The sequence below is a fragment of the Eleutherodactylus coqui genome, chromosome 5, assembly GCF_035609145.1.
Source record: "Eleutherodactylus coqui strain aEleCoq1 chromosome 5, aEleCoq1.hap1, whole genome shotgun sequence".
In the NCBI taxonomy this organism is placed as follows: domain Eukaryota; kingdom Metazoa; phylum Chordata; class Amphibia; order Anura; family Eleutherodactylidae; genus Eleutherodactylus; species Eleutherodactylus coqui.
In genome coordinates, this window is record NC_089841.1 from 34,314,922 (window position 1) to 34,334,694 (window position 19,773).

The window sequence follows — 19,773 nt, forward strand, 5'->3', positions numbered from 1 at the left end:
CAGTTGCATTCTGTAAGAGAAGCCCACCAGAGAGATGTCCCCGTCCTCTTCTTCCACAGGACCATCAGGTAGATAGAAATGTCCCGCTGATCTGTAGGAGGCTGTGAAGTTCTTGTCTTCAATCTTATTAGATGTCTTAATGATAATTAATGAACTTTTCGGGTCTTATAAAACCTTCCACATGATTTCTCCAACTGTCTGCTGACTTTTACAATATTTGTCTCACAGCTTTTGTATCAGGATGAAGATCTGACCAATATTAATACTACAGAGACAAATGTGAGGGGCGATCAGCGGTGTAAAGAGGAGATTCCTACAGGTAACCACCCATGTGAGTAGTAACCACTAAACACAGCAGAGAAGAGTCACAGATTGCTGTCAGTACTGTTGAGAGAAGAGTATCTCCCCAATTTTAAAACTAAGGGACCATTAGCTCCTATTAGACTCCTAGAATCCAGATTGTGGAGACATAGACCCGGATAACAGAAGATTCCTTGGAGGATGGAAGGTTGGTTCTATGAGTGTCAGGAATGCTTCTCTCCAGGGACTGGAAGGAAGAGACCTGGATGCTGGATCATCATTATCATTTGACAAATCTCACTGCAGGCAGGAAAGATTAATATCATCTTAGGAAACGTCCACATGAGGGCTTGTTTTTAGATGGACACATTATACTTGGCTGGTACCATTTAATATACAAGCAATATTAAAAGTGTGTGTGTGGTGGAATGACATCCAAAAACAAGCTAGATTTAGAAGATGAAGATCACATAATTCTCCTACGGTTCTGCTCCAAAAGGCTGGACTGTGCCTGTAAGTTGCAAGTTGGAAACCCTCCTTAAAAATGAGCCATGTGGTGATGATGATCTAACACTGCCCCGAAGAAGTTATTGAGTGATGCTATTTCTCTGCCCTTAGCTGACATGGGGGGGTGACGCGATCATTTCCTTATCTGCCCATAGGATGCTGCTGTTGAAACACCACTGGTGATGAATGGTTGGGTAGATTACGCAATTTGCATTTAGAGTAGGAGGGAAGACATAGTGGAACCATTATCTAGAATCTGGTGTATGTTATGTAGTGCAATTTTGGTCTTGCTATAGTGGTTGCTGAAGCAAAGTAGAAACCCTAAATAGGCATGAAAAGCGAATTCATGGTGACTGCGGTGATCCAGAGAACAGCCCAAGGGTTAGCCAAGACAAGTTTCCCTCATACTTCACCAAAGCTTTTTGTGTAAGAGCAAAATTGCACATTTACATGTGGAGAGGGAGTCTCCCTTCTTGAGTAGAGCAGAAAGGACAGCTGCAGATAGAATGGCTGCAGTTTATGTCAACCAGTTCAAACAGAAATATGCCTTAACACTCATACACATTTAATATCTAAATAAAACTTAACAACTGTTGTTTATACTACCCACAGGAAAATGCAAGGTTCTTCGCTCATATTTTGATCAAAACTTGGGGGCTCATCTGCCATACCCAGATGAACCATATTGGATGGATTCCTAATTCTTATAGATATCTTTTTTTGGGCTAATAAAGCATCCAAATGAATCACCAATGTAACCATATAGCCAGGTATCCTGGTGTCCATCCCATCTATTTTGGTTTGTAAGGAAGTGCATGTAGCTCTCGGAGTGTGTGAGACGGACTCCACCTAATAGCACTGACTTACAAGAACCTTTATAGTTTTCCACTGGGCATGTACTAGAAGCATAGTGACAGGTACACTGACATATGAACCTATGAAGATGGAGGGTTCACCAAAGAAAGGAAAAACTGGAAGATTACAGCCTGGTGGCAGAACAAAATGATCTACTGGTCTTCACTCTGATGTGTACTATTAGATTGTGATCTGTTTGCTTAACCCCTTAAGGACCATTTCCTTTTTTTCCATTTCCTTTTTTTTCTCCGCACCCTTTAAAAAATCCAAACTTATTTTTTCATCGGCGTAGCTATCTGAGTGCTTGTTTTTTGTGGGACGAGTTGTGTTTTTCAAGGGTACTGTATATTGTACTGAAAAACTTTTTTAAAAATTCTTAGTGGAGTATTACAGTACTACTGCTGTACTACATTTTTTTATTATTATTTTATGCTGCTATTTCCTGACAGCTGTAAAAGAAATTTATTTTTTCGTCCACATAGTTGTGCTATGTCTCATTTTATGTGGTACGTCCTGTAGTTTTCATTGGTACCTTACATATACATATGACTTTGATCGCTTTTTATTAAATTTTTTTTTCTTGGAGACTGGGTAACTCAGAAAGTGCAATTCTGGCATTCTTTTTTTTCTGACATTCACAGTGAAGGGTAAATAATGTGGTACCTTGATAGATTGAACTTTTACAGATGTAGCGATACTAAATATGCATTTGTTTTATTATTTAGATTTTTTAATTTGAAATATGGCAATAGAGTTTTTTTTTTTAAAGCTTTATTACCATTTTTTAGTAATTAGTAAAACTTTTTTCAACTTAATTTTTACTTTTTTTTTTAAGTATCCAGAGGGAACAGGAACTTGATCACTCCTGTTGTTTGATATAATCTCATAGCATTACATTATAATGTGATCGGACAGGCATTCTATCAAGCCATGTCTCGAGCATAGCTTGATAAGCATTCTGCTAAGACAGCCCTGGCACCTTTTAGAAGCCCCCCAGCTGCCATAACACCTGCACAACCCCTCGCGATCTCATTGTGGGAGAGGGGGGGCATACAGGACCTTCGAACATGGGTCGGAGAATTTAAATGCCGCAGTCAGAATTGACCACGGCATTTAAAGGGTTAACAGTTCTGATGAGTCGTCCGGCTTATCGGAGCTGTTGTGGGTGGGTGTCAGCTGTTAGAAACAGCCTGCAGCCGCGATGTATGGAGGGAGATCACTCTGCAATCTCAATACACACCCCGAATGTGCAGGACGTAAGCTTATGTCCTGTGTCGTTCAGGGGTTAATATTGTGTAATTGCATTTCCCCATGCTACTTGCAATTTACATAGAAATGTTCTAAAATATCAATATAATTTTTACTTATGTTCAATAATAGTGAAATCAGTTTTATTCTTGGCAGATGACGATATTCGGAGCTCAGAGGTACATCTGACTTCTGTGGACTTTAAAGCAGATGTTAATAGTAGACAAGATACATATGAAGAACCTGCAATTATCACAGATATTCCCTCAACCCTTCACAGCAAAGAACCTTTTATAGAGGTCACTGATTCATTACAGACTGATAAGCAGAAGAAAAGTCATAGAAGACGAGAACATCAAAGAGCTCACAGAGGAGAGCAGCTGTATTCATCTTCAGAATTTGGGAAATATTTTTCACTGAAATCAAATTTTGTTACACGTCAGAAAAGTCACACAACGGAGAAACCATTTTCATGTTCAGAATGTGGGAAATGTTTTTCATATAAATCAAATCTTGCTATACATGAGAAAACTCACACGGGGGAAAAGCCATTTCCATGTTCAGAATGCGGGAAATGTTTTTCACTGAAATCAAATCTTGCTATACATGCGAAAACTCACACAGGAGAAAAGCCATTTCCATGTTCAGAATGTGGGAAATGTTTTTCACAAAAATCAGATCTTGTTAGACATCTGAGAAGTCACACAGGAGAGAAGCCATTCTCATGTTCAGAATGTGGGAAATGTTTTACTAAGAAATCAAGTGTTGTTGAACATCAGAGAAGTCACACGGGAGAGAAGCCATTCTCATGTTCAGAATGTGGAAAATTTTTTTCTAAGAAATCAAGTCTTGTTGTACATCAGAGAAATCACACAAGGGAGATGCAATTTTCATGTTCAGAATGTGGGAAATGTTTTTTCCATGAATCAGATGTTGGTGTACATCTGAAAATTCACTTTGGAGAGAAGCCATTTTCATGTTCAGAATGTGGGAAATGTTTTTCGAATAAATCAAGTCTTGCTATACATAAGAGAAGTCACACAGGGGAGAAGCCATTTTCATGTTCAGAATGTGGGAAATGTTTTTCACAGAAATCAAATCTGGTTATACATCAAAGAATTCACACAGGAGAGAAGCCATTTTCATGTTCAGAATGTGGAAAATCTTTTATTCTGAAAGCATTTCTTGCTAAGCATCAGAGAATTCACACAGGAGAGAAACCGTTTTCATGTTCAGAATGTGGAAAGTGTTTTACTCATCAATCACAAGTTCGTAACCATCTAAGAACTCACACAGAAAAGAAAGTATTTCCGTTTTTAAAGATTGTTTAATTAGCAAATGATAGAATAAAAAAATACAAGGTGACTTCATCTACCACATTATTCTGAAAAAATGCCACAGCATTAATTGCTTTTTTTCCGGCATTTTTTCACATTTTTTTCAGAAAAACTGTTGTTGTTGGATGATAACTAAAGGTCATTAAGAAGGTATTAGATGTGCTACAAAAAGTAGATTTAAAAAAAATTGCAGCAGGGTATAGGTTTGGAACTTATTATCCTGGCATTTTTCTAATGGCTTATCTACTAGGGTGGCTTCATTTTTGTGCGTGCAAAATTTGTGCGCAAAATACAGAGAGAATAGAACCCATTGATTCCAATGGGTTGATTCTTACTAGTTTTTTTGAGTGCATGAAAAAAACCACAGCATGCTCGATTTTTGTGCAAATTTTTGTATGAAAGGCCCCTTAGAGGTTTTTTGGGAGGTGCACAAATATACCGTCAATACCTGCGCAATTGCTCAACATGCAGCCAGATGTTTAGTTGAAAGTCATTAGTGAAATCTAAAACTCTGTGCAAACAATGCTTTTCTGGTTGGGGCGTTTTTTCTGTACTCTTTTTACATTTATGGGTTCCATGCTTTTTGTTTTGCATTGTTTTTTCCTAATGCGTTGTGCACTAGATGTGGTTTTTCAGGCATATTCCTATAAGCTTCTATGATGTAAAGGTGTTAAAAATGTGTGCATAAAAATAAGTTGGATTTCTTTAAAAAAAATTACTAACACTTCTGTTAAAAATTAATCTTTATGCATTGCCTCATTGAAATGATCATAACAACGACTGCTCTCGGCACCAGTGGTTGTGATAAAATGTCCAACTATTTCACATGTGTTCTCATTTAAAAAATCAATGACAACAATGATGGGATACAATGGTGATCTGTAGAATGACTTGTGAATCTTAGGCAAGCCATGAAAAATTGGTGTGACTGGAGGCTCTGTACACGGTTTTTTTTCCTGCTCATCATTTAGGATGCCTAAATTAACATGTTCCTCAATGATATTTTTAAATTCAATTGGATAATTGGCTAATCTATAAGTGCTGTTGTCCTCCAGGATTTCCAATACCAAGGTTCTATATAGCTCCCTATCTATATCAAGTTTCTATATAGCTTCCATCTATACGAACGAGAGCCTTGCGCAAGTTTTATGCATCGTGAGACACACAAAATTCTTTTGAATTCACGTGAGCGATTTGTTTTCTTTCACCACGCATCAAAGCTGCAAGGTTAGAAATTGCAACGTGTTTTATCTTTTGGTGTTCCCTCAGAACGCATCATCCATTGCCTTCAATGGAATAGTAAAATACATCGCATGGCAGTCACATGCCATGTGATATGCTCTCCAGTGCATGAAACATGTCCCTGAGGATCACAATTTCACAGAAGTGATGGATGGATATTTTATTACAACTGGTTGCTACTCTTCCTTTTACTTCTTGTGGAAGCAGTAAAGGTGTACTTAAAGGGGTTGTCCCGCGGCGAAAGTGAAAATTTTTTTTTTTCACTTACCCCCGCATTCTGCCCTGTTAAAAAGAAAGCATGGGTTAGTTTTTAAAAAGCACATTGCGCTTACCTGCATCAGCGTTCTGCAGCTTCTTCTTTTCTTCTTGTGAAGATGGCGCCGCTGGTCTTCTCCCACGGTGGAACGCAGGTCTTCTCCCATGGTGCACCATGGATTTTCTTCTCCTTCCTTGCGTTCCATTGCCGATTCCAGCCTCCTGATTGGCTGGAATCGGCACACGTGACGGGGCAGAACTACGATGACGACGCGGTGACCAGCTCTCCGGCACGAGCGGCCCCATTCACCAGCCAGAAGACCGGACTGCGCAAGCGCGTCTAATCGGGCGATTAGACGCTGAAATTAGACGGCACCATGGCGACGGGGACGCTAGCAACGGAACAGGTAAGTGAATAACTTCTGTATGGCTCATAATTAATGCACGATGTATATTACAAAGTGCATTAATATGGCCATACAGAAGTGTATAACCCCACTTGCTATCGCAGGACAACCCCTTTAATTTTTCACACACTTTTCTGCATTTTGTCCTACTTCTTAATGACTCATGTAATTTGTCATGTGTTGTACTTCTGAGGTTATATTAACCTAATGTTAAAATATGCTTATGACCAGATGTTTATTATGCCCTGATATGTAAAAATATAAAATTCAAGGATGCTGTTCTTAGTTTTTCTCATGACTGTGTATGTATATATAATGTCTGTGTATAGTATGTATGTGTACAATAAAAGCATTTTTCATAAAAAAAATTTTAGCACTAATATACTAGAACATTTTTATATTTCCATTGATTGAGCTCAGTGTTTTGTAGTTGCCTCCCAGACTACAATTTGCCAGCCAGCTCCTTCTTGTCATACAAGAGGAAAGGAAAGTAATTTAGAACACTTATTACCCAATAAGGACCAGGCACTGTAAATTTACGGTGCCTGGTCCTGGGCTTAAAGCCCGCCGTATGTAAAATTACGGCGGCGCTTTAAGTCTCCTGCTCTGCAATCAGTCAGAGGCAGGAACGGGTTATCAGCTGTTAGTAACAGCTAATAACCCAGAGAAGAAGGCAGGAGGGGTTTTTAACCCTACTTGCCTTCTGCTTCCCTGAGTACACAGTGCTCAATGAGCACTGTGTACTGAAAGTAAAAGTCACATGTAAATTTCACATCAGAAGCCCGCAGGTCATGTGACCACCTGGGTTCCCTGCTACAGCAGAGCTGGAGGGTCAGACTAGACCCTGATTAGCTCTGCCAGTGACTAATGTCACTACAGGGGTTGTTTTCCCCTGTAATTGAGGCTCCTATGGATGCCCCAGCTACAGTGGGAAAGTGTCAGATAAAAAAAAAAAAAGAATGTCCCCCAGAGGTCTTACATGACATCATGGGGGACACAGATAGTAAAAAACATAATTCCATGCACAAATAAAACAAAATGACAGAATAAAACAACAATGCATTCATAAAAAAGAAAATAACACAAAGCCGTCGCCAACAAAAACCGTCGCCGTATGCGCCCTTTAAACCAAAACCATACATTCTATATATCAAAAGTCCAAAATAAATCGAGGAACCCATTCCCATACTTTATTTTAGCATAAATATACTAAATTAAAAAAAGTAACTATAAATGTTTAAAACATTATTTATTTTTAGCATTTTACCCCAATAAAACTAAAAAACAGAAAAAAAAGTCAGTGAAAAAGATATTATAAAAAAGTCCTATATGTCATGGAAAAAAAACCCCAGCAAAAATAAGTTTCATAGCTAAAAGGAAAAAAAAGGGCAGTAAAACCGCCACATGGGTAAAATAACTAAAAAGTGTCTGGTACTTAAGGTACAAAACAGCCTGGTCCTTAAGGGGTTAATAATGATGTGATAAAAATAACAATGAAGCTTTGTTCCAACTATTGTATTATTTTTTTAGCTACATAGTCATGTGAGGGATTGTTTTTTTGTCAATGAGTTCTGTTTTTAATGGCACCATTACATATGACGTATTACATCTTCTGCAACAAAGGAAAAAAGATGGCTCCTTAAAAAATACTTAATTTATTCCAAAAGATCCACAAAATAACAAATGGTAGACACTATGTTTACACCTAGACACTCCTTTTTTTGTTCACAGCTAACAGACTCACATGGTACACCCTCTTAAAAGCAATTATGGACCAATCATTATAGTAGCAATATGTCTACATAGCTCATCAAATGCGCACAGTTGAATTACCCTACTTTCCAGTGCCAGGTTCCGTGCCCACATTAACCTAGCTGATAATTATTCCACCCCAACCAGCCTGCCCACAAATTAGCACAACCTAGTCATTCACCCCACCCTTTCAAGGAGGATAACCCCTCCCTAGACCCAGGCCCTGACGCCATTCCTGTAGGGGAAAGACTGAGGACCTTTGCTAGCTGGTGGGCCTAGGTCTGTGGGAACACTTGGATTCCCAAGATACTAGAACAGGGTTATCAAATAGAGTTAATGTCTCACCCAAAAGAAAATTTATTAATAATGACAGGCTCAGTCAAACAGATGGAACAGCTTCAACAGGCAGTGAGGGACTTGCTACAGATGAGGGCAGTCATCTCAATTTCACGAAAGCAAAGACCAGAAGGCCCCTATTCTCGGTTATTCCTAGTAAAAAAAAATGTGTGGACAATCACGAATGGTAATAAACTTTAAAGCCTCTGAATATTCACGTAAAATACAGAAAATTCTAGATGGAATTGTTAATTTCAGCAATAAGCTTAATATAGGTTTCAAAAGACTTAAAAGTTGCATATTTTTACATGCCGATTCACGGGGTCTCTCAAAAGTTTCTAGGCATGGAAGGAAGGATAAGCCATTTCCAGTTTACCTGTCTCCTGTTAGGGATATCCTCTGCCCCTCTATTTTTACCAAACTTATGGGGGAACTAGCAGCCAGTGTGAGACAGAAATCAATTCTGATCATACCATATCTAGATGATAGACTGCTAGAGGCAGACTCCGAGGAATGTCTAGAAGAACATCTTGCAACAGTAATCCACCTTATGGTGGGTAATGAATTGGGAAAAATCAGACATGACACCTAGCCAGAAGAAAATTTTTCTAGGAGTCTGTTTAGATTCAGAGCATAGTAACATATTATGTGAGGCTGAATGAAGACAATGTCCATCTAGTTCAGCCTGTTTCAACCCCCTTGTTGATCCAGAGGAAGGCAAAAAATCCCAAGAGGCAGAAGCCAATTAGCCCATTTGGGGGAAAAATTCCTTCCCGACTCCATAATGGCAGTCAGAATAATCCCTGGATCAACCTTTCATAGATCCCTACCTAAATGTAAGACCCGGAACAACAACCCGCTGGTCACCTAATATCTATATCCTGTAATATCTTTCTGCTCAAGAAAGACGTCTAGTCCCTTCTTAAACTCTTCAATGGATTTTGCCATCACCATGTCCTCAGGCAGAGAGTTCCACAGTCTCTCTGCTCTTACAGTAAAGAACCCCCTTTTGTGTTGGTGATGAAACCTGCTTTCTTCTAGACGTAGCGAATGCCCTCTTGTTATCGTCGCAGTCCTAGGTATAAACAGATCATAGGAGAGATCCTTGTTTTGTCCCCTAATGTATTTATACATAGTTATTTGATTGCCCCTTAGCCATCATTTTTCCAGGGTGAATAATTCTAATTTTGATAGCCTCTCTGGGTATTCCAATCCTCCCATTCCATTTATTAATTTTGTTGCCCTTCCTTGAACCCCCTCAAGCACTGTAACATCCTTACTGAGCACGGGTGTCCAGAACTGTACAAAGTATTCCAACGTTCCTTCCTCCCCTCAACAAAGGTGCAGGAATTACGTCTCCTAGTCAAGATATTCCTGAAATGCAAAATCTGTACTATCAGGGCAGCGATGGTACTATTGGGGAAATTCATGTTGTGGTTCTCTGCAGTAGCATGGTCCCGTGCTTGGGCGAGAATTTTAGCCATATGCGACAGAAAACAATCGTTCCTGGACAAGAAAATGCATATAAGCAATGCAGTGAAAGCCTCTCTGGTGTGGTGGCTTTCGACCTGAAATCTCTCAAGAGGCATATATTGGTCACTGGATTCAGTACTGTGCATCACACAGACACCAGTGCAAGGGGCTGTGGAGCACACATAGGGGATCTCTACCTTCAATGGATCTGGTCTCAGAGAATAAATCGCCAATCCTCAAACATCAGATAGCTTTAAGAGGGGGGAATCCAGGGCAGACATCTAAAGAGCCCTGCGGACAACATGACAGCGGTAGCCCACATTTGACGTTGGGGAGGACTAGATGCAGGGCCTTGCAGAATATAGCACAAAAGATCTTTCAATGGGCAGAATAAAATGCCTTATCAATTTCAGCGATCCATCTGAGGGGGACTCTAAACCAAAAAGCAGACTTCCTAAGCAGACAACACTTAGATCCAGGAGAATGGTTCCTTTCACTAAAGGTTTTCAGTTCATTCACAACCTGATGGGGCACACCGCACACTGACCTCTTTCCAATGAGTAAAAATTGCAAACTGAAAAGATTCTTTTTCCTCAATCCAAGAGACCACCCAATGGCAATAGATGCCCTGGCGCAGGACTGAAGCCAAGGATTAGTTTATGCATTCCCTCCAATCCCATTGATTCCGAGAGTCATTCAGATGTTTTGCTGTCAGAGATGCACCCTAATACTCATAGCCCCCTTCTGGGCAAGAAGGAGCTGGTTTGGGCTTCTAAAGAGACTAAGTTGGAAAGATCCAGTCCTACTACCAGTACGGCCAGACCTTTTAACTCAGGGTCCTCTAAAACACTTTAGCGAACCTACATCTTTTAGCATGGATTTTGAAAAATCCATGCTGCTAGGATGGGGCTCCTCTACAGAAGTAGTAAACACTCTCCTACTTGGTAGGAAAGAGTCAACAAACAAGATTTATCAGAGGGTCTGGAATAAATTTGTATCCTGGTGTAGGGAAATCACATTTTCCTTTCCTGATATCCCTGCAATCCCAGAGTTCCTTCAGGGGGCCTCGATAAAGATCTTTCCCAAGGCACTCTGAGGGACCAGGTAGCAGCACTTAGTGCCTTCTACGACACTAGGCTTTCAGAAAATCCCTGGATATTAAGATTCCTTAGAGCAGCAGACAGGCGGAAGCCCAGGATCCATAACATAGTGCCGCAATGGAATTGAACTGGGTTATGATGGGTATGTCCAAGACCCTGTTTGAGCCTACAGATTTGGTCTTTAATTAGGAATCTGACCTTAAAAACTGTGTTCTTGGTGGCCATTACCTCAGCGAGAAGAATAAGTGAGTTACAGGCTCTATCCATCTGCTACCCATTTTATAGCGTAACAAATAAAATAATGCTTAAATTAGAACCATCCTTCCTACTGAAGGTTGTATCCTCTTTTCATGGATCACAAGATATAGTAAACCCCAAGAATGAAAAGCAGAAGGTATACCACTGCCTAGATGTCAGAACAGCAGTACCCCAATATGTTAACGCCACAAGTCAGTGGAGGCAAGACAATAACGTTTTTGTTCAATTCTTTGGTTCCAATAGAGGAAGAAAAGCGGCAAAAAATTATATAGCCAGATGGATTAAATTAGCTATGACAGAAGCCTATGCTGCAATAGATAGGACAGCCCAGTAAAACCTTAGGGCTCACTCGATGAGGTCTATGTCCACGTCTTGGGTGGAAAGCATCTGTGTGAGTAGAACAGATATGTAGAGCAGCCATTTGGAAAAAATACACAATTTTACCAAACATTACAGGCTAGACATTCAGGCAGACAAGGATATGACTCTTGGTCATAAGGTCCTTTTGGCCATAGTCCCACCCTAAGAAATTTAGTTGGTACTTCTCAGGTGGTGCTGTCATGGAGACGATAGGGAAAAGGTAGATTATACTTACCAATAATCGTTTTTTAGAGAGTCTCCATCTCTGCTTTTTCCCAGTAGTGGGAACTGAAGAGTTAAGGAGGCAGAGAAGGTGTTGACAAGTATAAATCAAAATAAAGCATCCTGGACAATCAGGAGGAACTGGTGCTGTTGGTTGCCTCCCAGTTGGAGGGGGTGATTCAGCCTCGGGTCCCTCTTGTGGTGGTTTGGCTGTCCTTCTTGTGTCTCTGAAACCTGAAAAGGGCACAGTGGGTGGTGGCCAATCCTGGGCATCATGCTACTGTTACAGAAATGGATAGCAGAACTGCAGATCCCAGAGTAGCTCAAGTGGGCGGAGTTCCAGCAACTAAAATGACTCTTGTGAAGAGTGCTAAAGGAAGATAGTCTGGTAATATTAGTGTGGGTCTCCAGCCTCAGCCACTCAGTGATATTAGTGCTGAACAGAGGGTGAGTGCAACCTCCAGTGTCCAAGGCACATCTAACACAACCGGAGGGGCCCTGGTAATGATTTGACAGTACAGGACCCCTGAACAGGTCCAGATCAGGTAATCTAGAGATTGTCAGATCCATTTACTCACAACTTTCAAGAAAGAAGGATCTAGAACAGGATGTGAGGTCAAATTTCCTAGCTGAAACTATCCTTTAACCAGAAGATGACATTTATCTTAATGTTTTGACAGAATAGCCCAAGGAAAAGGATGTTAGGCTGGCAATTAATGGGCTTCAGCTCAAAAAGTCACCAGGTCCAGATGGCTTAACATCTGAGTATTTTAAGGCCTTTAAGAACATTTTGAGTCCCCTCTTATAGCTGAGGCATTTAATCAGTGTCTGTACTTGGGGCACTCAACGAAAGTCAATGAGGTCAAAAAGCTGAGATTTGAGCTATACTGAGCACTGGCTTTTCAGTACTGACAAAAAGGTTCTGGAAAAAGGGCTGTTTAATCAGCTGGTAAGGTCTGCACCCCAGCTTCTCTCAATTCTATACCACAGAGCCTTCAGTGCTGTTCTCAGTGTCCAAGAGGCAGTGGAGCAGAGTAGGGCTTGTCACTGGGAGGAGTACTTGCTATTCCTAGATCAGGCTAAAGTGTTTGACCTGGTTACTCAGGAGTACCTTTTTTTTTTTTTTTTTTTTTAAAGGAACGTTCATTTAGCCAAAATAGGCACATCTACAGAAACAGCAGGCACCAAAAAGAATGCACAACTTGCTAATACATTGTAGTACATGAGAACTGAATAGAAAAAAAAACTAAATTGAAAACACTAAATGTCTTGTATATTTGTGTGCATTTCTCATAAGACATAATTAGAGATGAGCGAACGTGTTCTTCCGAGCTTGATATTCGTGCGAATATTAGGGTGTTCGGGATGTTCGTTATTCGTAACGAACACCATGCGGTGTTCTGGTTACTTTCACTTCCTTCCCTGAGACGTTAGCGCGCTTTTTTTGGCCAATTGAAAGACAGGGAAGGCATTACAACTTCCCCCTGTGACGTTCAAGCCCTATACCACCCCCCTGCTGTGAGTGGCTGGGAAGATCAGGTGTCACCCGAACATAAAAGTCGGCCCCTCCCGCGGTTCGGCTCAGATGCCGTGTGAGTTAGTGAGGGACAGTGCTGTTTGTACCGGAGCTGCTGTAGGGAAAGAATTGGTAGTTAGTGTAGGCTTCAAGACCCCCCAAAGGTCCTTATTAGGGCCACTGATAGCTGTGTGTTGGCTGCTGTTAGCAGTGCCATTTTTTTTCTTCTCAAAATCGGCTCTGCAGAGCGTTGCACCCGGCATTAGGGACAGAAGTGCTGCATAGGCAGGGAGAGTGTTAGGAGTGAGTGTAGCCTTCAAGAACCTCAACGGTCCTTTCTAGGGCCATATTTATCCGTGTGCAGTACTGTCCAGGCTGCTGCTAGCTGTGCTGCATTTTTTTTTGCTTCTCAAAATCGCCTCTGCAGAGCATTCCACCCTCCATTGATACTGCAGGGAAAGAATTTTATAGGCAGGGCCACAACACAGTTATTATTCATTGAATATACGCAGTGCTGCCTTTTGCTTGTAAAACAAGTGAAAATAATTCTATTTGTCCTGCCTCTGTCCGTCCTAACGCCGGTGGACACGTGTCGGCTGCGTGTGCAACCTGTAAAAATCATACGCACCCAGCTACGTTTTACTCCTGGCTTCGCCATTTGCTTTCCTTAATTGGGAAAAAAAATACCTGCTCTGCCACAGTTAATAACTCTGCTACCCTCACGTTCTGTGACACATTAGCAGGAAAACAGCACAGTTATTAAACTTCTCATGTTCATAGAATATACGCAGTGCTGCCTTTTGGTGCAAAAAAACGGAAAATAATTCTATTTGTCCTGCCTCTGTCCGTACTAACGCCGGTGGACACGTGTCGGCTGCGTGTGCAACCTGTAAAAATCATACGCACCCAGCTACGTTTTACTCCTGGCTTCGCCATTTGCTTTCCTTAATTGGGAAAAAAAATACCTGCTCTGCCACAGTTAATAACTCTGCTACCCTCACGTTCTGTGACACATTAGCAGGAAAACAGCACAGTTATTAAACTTCTCATGTTCATAGAATATACGCAGTGCTGCCTTTTGGTGCAAAAAAACGGAAAATAATTCTATTTGTCCTGCCTCTGTCCGTACTAACGCCGGTGGACACGTGTCGGCTGCGTGTGCAACCTGTAAAAATCATACGCACCCAGCTACGTTTTACTCCTGGCTTCGCCATTTGCTTTCCTTAATTGGGAAAAAAAATACCTGCTCTGCCACAGTTAATAACTCTGCTACCCTCACGTTCTGTGACACATTAGCAGGAAAACAGCACAGTTATTAAACTTCTCATGTTCATAGAATATACGCAGTGCTGCCTTTTGGTGCAAAAAAACGGAAAATAATTCTATTTGTCCTGCCTCTGTCCGTACTAACGCCGGTGGACACGTGTCGGCTGCGTGTGCAACCTGTAAAAATCATACGCACCCAGCTACGTTTTACTCCTGGCTTCGCCATTTGCTTTCCTTAATTGGGAAAAAAAATACCTGCTCTGCCACAGTTAATAACTCTGCTACCCTCACGTTCTGTGACACATTAGCAGGAAAACAGCACAGTTATTAAACTTCTCATGTTCATAGAATATACGCAGTGCTGCCTTTTGGTGCAAAAAAACGGAAAATAATTCTATTTGTCCTGCCTCTGTCCGTACTAACGCCGGTGGACACGTGTCGGCTGCGTGTGCAACCTGTAAAAATCATACGCACCCAGCTACGTTTTACTCCTGGCTTCGCCATTTGCTTTCCTTAATTGGGAAAAAAAATACCTGCTCTGCCACAGTTAATAACTCTGCTACCCTCACGTTCTGTGACACATTAGCAGGAAAACAGCACAGTTATTAAACTTAGATTATTCATTCACTAGAGGCAGTGGGGCCTTTCGTTTTCAAAAAAGGGAAAAAATTATATTTGGCCTGCAGTCTTGCGCCAATTTATTAGCTGCCTGTGAAATCAAATCACTGGTAATACAGCATGCTGAGGGGTAGGGGTAGGCCTAGAGGACGTGGACGCGGCCGAGGACGCGGAGGGCCAAGTCAGGGTGTGGGCACAGGCCAAGCTCCTGATCCAGGTGTGTCGCAGCCGACTGCTGCGCGATTAGGAGAGAGGCACGTTTCTGGTGTCCCCACATTCATCGCCCAATTAATGGGTCCACGCGGGAGACGGTTATTAGAAAATGAGCAGTGTGAGCAGGTCCTGTCCTGGATGGCAGAAAGTGCTTCGAGCAACCTATCGTCTACCCGCAGTTCTGCGCCGTCCACTGCTGCCAATCCGAATCCTCTGTCTGCTGCTCCTCCTTCCTCCCAGCCTCCTCACTCCACTACAATAACACCTGCTCAGGAGCGGGAACACTCCCAGGAACTGTTCTCGGGCCCCTGCTTAGATTGGGCAGCAGCGGTTCCTCTCCCATCAGAGGAGTTTATCGTCACTGATGCCCAACCATTCGAAAGTTCCCGGGGTCCGGGGGAAGAGGCTGGGGACTTCCGCCAACTGTCTCAACAACTTTCTGTGGGTGAGGAGGACGATGACGATCAGACACAGTTGTCTTGCAGTGAGGTAGTAGTAAGGGCAGTAAGTCCGAGGGAGCAGCGCACAGAGGATTCGGAGGAAGAGCAGCAGGACGATGAGGTGACTGACCCCACCTGGTGTGCAACGCTTACTCAGGAGGACAGGTCTTCAGAGGGGGAGTCAAGGGCATCAGCAGGGCAGGTTGCAAGAGGCAGTGCGGTGGCCAGGGGTAGAGGCAGGGCCAGACCGAATAATCCACCAAGTGTTTCCCAAAGCGCCCCCTCGCGCCATGCCACCCTGCAGAGGCCGAGGTGCTCTAAGGTCTGGCAGTTTTTCACAGAGACGCCTGACGACCGACGAACAGTGGTGTGCAACCTTTGTCGCGCAAAGCTCAGCCGGGGAGCCAACACCAACAGCCTCACCACCACCACCATGCGCAGACATATGATGGCCAAGCACCCCGCAAGGTGGGACGAAGGCCGTTCAGCGCCTCCGGTTTGCACCCCTGCCTCTCCCCCTGTGCCCCAACCTGCCACTGAGATGCAACCCCCCTCTCAGGACACAGGCACTACCGTCTCCTGGCCTGCACCCACACCCTCACCTCCGCTGTCCTCGGCCCCATCCAGCAGTGTAGTTCAGCGCACCGTCCAGCCGTCGCTTGCGCAACTGTTGGAGCGCAAGCGCAAGTACGCCGCCACGCACCCGCACGCTCAAACGTTAACCGTCCGCATAGCAAAATTCATCAGCCTTGAGATGCTGCCGTATAGGGTTGTGGAAACGGAGTCCTTCAAAAGTATCATGGAGGCGGCGGCCCCGCGCTACTCAGTTCCCAGTCGCCACTACTTTTCCCGATGTGCCGTCCCAGCCCTGCACGACCACGTCTCCCGCAACATTGTACGCGCCCTCACCAACGCGGTTACTGCCACGGTCCACTTAACTACAGACATGTGGACAAGCACAGGCGGGCAGGGCCACTACATCTCCCTGACGGCACATTGGGTGAATTTAGTGGAGGCTGGGACAGAGTCAGAGCCTGGGACCGCTCACGTCCTACCCACCCCCAGAATTGCGGGCCCCAGCTCGGTGGTGGTATCTGCGGAGGTGTATGCTTCCTCCACTAAAGCACCCTCCTCCTCCTCCTCCTCCTCCTCTGTCTCGCAATCAAGATGTGTTAGCAGCAGCATGTCGCCAGCAGTCGGTATCGCGCGGTGTGGCAGCACAGCGGTGGGCAAGCGTCAGCAGGCCGTGCTGAAACTACTCAGCTTAGGCGATAAGAGGCACACGGCCCACGAACTGCTGCAGGGTCTGACACAGCAGACCGACCGCTGGCTTGCGCCGCTGAGCCTCCAACCGGGCATGGTCGTGTGTGACAACGGCCGTAACCTGGTGGCGGCTCTGCAGCTCGGCAGCCTCACGCACGTGCCATGCCTGGCCCACGTCTTTAATTTGGTGGTTCAGCGCTTTCTGAAAAGCTACCCACGCTTGTCAGACCTGCTCGTAAAGGCGCGCCGGCTCTGCGCACATTTTCGCAAGTCCCACACGGACGCTGCCACCCTGCGCACCCTGCAACATCACTTTAAGCTGCCAGTGCACCGACTGCTGTGCGACGTGCCCACACGGTGGAACTCTACGCTCCACATGTTGGCCAGGCTCTATGAACAACGTAGAGCTATAGTCGAATACCAACTCCAACATGGGCGGCGCAGTGGGAGTCAGCCTCCTCAATTCCTTTCAGAAGAGTGGGCCTGGTTGGCAGACATCTGCCATGTCCTTGGTAATTTTGAGGAGTCTACCCAGGTGGTGAGCGGCGATGCTACAATCATTAGCGTCACCATTCCTCTGCTATGCATCTTGAGAAATTCCCTGCAAACCATAAAGGCAGCTGCTTTGCGCTCGGAAACGGGGGCGGGGGAAGACAGTATGCCGCTGGATAGTCAGGGCACCCTCCTGTCTATTTCTCAGCGCGTACAGGAGGAGGAGGAGGAGCATGAGGAGGATGAGGAGGAGGGGGAAGAGACAGCTTGGGCCGCTGCTGACGGTACACCGGCTGATTGCCTGTCATCCTTTCAGCGTGTATGGCCTGAGGAGGAGGAGGAGGAGGAGGATCCTGAAAGTGATCTTCCTAGTGAAGACAGCCATGTGTTGCGTACAGGTACCCTGGCACACATGGCTGACTTCATGTTAGGATGCCTTTCTCGTGACCCTCGCGTTACACGCATTCTGGCCACGACGGATTACTGGGTGTACACACTGCTCGATCCGGTATAAGGAGAACCTGCCCACTCTGATTCCCGAAGAGGAAAGGGGTTCGAGAGTGTTGCTATACCACAGGACCCTTGCGGACAAGCTGATGGTAAAATTCCCAGCCGACAGCGCTAGTGGCAGAAGGCGCAGTACCGAGGGCAAGGTAGCAGGGGAGGTGCGGAGATCGAGCAGCATGTACATCCCAGGCAGTGCAACAGTCTTTAAGGGCCTGGCCAGCTTTATGGCTCCCCACCAAGACTGTGTCACCGCTCCCCAGTCACGGCTGAGTCGGCGGGAGCACTGTAAAAGGATGGTGAGGGAGTACGTAGCGGATCGCACGACCATCCTTGGTGACGCCTCTGCCCCCTACAACTACTGGGTGTCGAAGCTGGACACGTGGCCTGAACTAGCGCTGTATGCCCTGGAGGTGCTTGCTTGTCCTGCGGCTAGCGTCTTGTCGGAGAGGGTGTTTAGTGCGGCTGGGGGAATCATCACAGATAAGCGTAGCCGCTTGTCAACCGACAGTGCCGACAGGCTAACACTCATCAAGATGAACAAAGGCTGGATTTCGCCAGACTTCTGTTCTCCACCAGCGGACAGCAGCGATACGTAAGCAATACGTAGGCTGCACCCGCGGATGGAAGCTACGTTCTCTCTCACCATCCAAAACGGGGACATTTCTGCTTCATCAATCTGTGTCTAATATTTCTCCTCCTCCTCCTGCTCCTCCTCCTGAAACCTCACGTAATCACGCTGAACGGGCAATTTTTCTTAGGGCCACAAGGCTCACTCAAATAATTTTTCTGAACAATTTTTATAAGTTTCAATGCGCTTAAAAGCGTTGGAACTTTAACTTGAACCAATTTTTCGTTACACTGGGCTGCCTCCAGGCCTAGTTACCACTTAAGCCACATTAACCAAAGCGATTAATGGGTTTCACCTGCCCTCTTGGCTGGCCATGGCCAATTTTTGGGATGTACATTAGTACTGTTGGTACAGCAATTTTTGTGGGCCCTCGCCTACAGTGTAATCAAATTAATTTTTAGCCCACCTGCATTACAGCTGACGTTACCTCAGCTGTGTTGGGCAATGCAATGGGATATTTTTATGTACCGCCGGTGGGTTCCAGGGAGCCACCCATGCTGTAGGTGCACACGGAGTTTTTAATACATCTGTCCACTTGTAAAGAACCCCAGTCTGACTGGGGCATGCAGTGTGGGCCGAAGCCCACCTGCATTATGCACGACATTACTACCTCAGCTGTGTTGGGCAATGCAATGGGATATTTCTATGTACCGCCGGTGGCTTCCTGGCACCCACCCATGCTGTGGGTCCACAGGGAATTATAAATGCATCTGTTTCCACTTATAAAGAAACCCAGTCTGACTGGGGCATGCAGTGTGGGCCGAAACCCACCTGCATTAACCCTTTCCAGTCCACTGTGTGACCTGTGAAGACATTAGGGTTTAAGGCTGTACAGCTCCGTTGTTGGTAGACATCCGTCGGGGTTCTCTTACTGTATATTGCCAGCCTCTCTGCTGTCGGAGCCTATCCTACGTGTCAGCTCATGCAGTACTGGCTTTAGCCAGCATATAGCGCCGTTGTATAACGGCAGAAAAAGAGTAAGCCCCCTAGGAAAACCATATACAAATTGGATTGGAAAGGGTTAAGCACAACATTACTACCTCAGCTGTGTTGGGCAATGCAATGGGATATTTTTATGTACCGCCGGTGGGTTCCAGGGAGCCACCCATGCTGTAGGTGCACACGGAGTTTTTAATACATCTGTACACTTCTAAAGAACCCCAGTCTGACTGGGGCAT

The 19,773-nt window shown here is 44.4% G+C and overlaps 1 pseudogene; it reads left to right on the plus strand.

The window, feature by feature from the left end:
- Positions 1-19,773, plus strand: part of LOC136629225 (zinc finger protein 585A-like) — a 130,965-nt pseudogene that overhangs the window by 21,511 nt on the left and 89,681 nt on the right.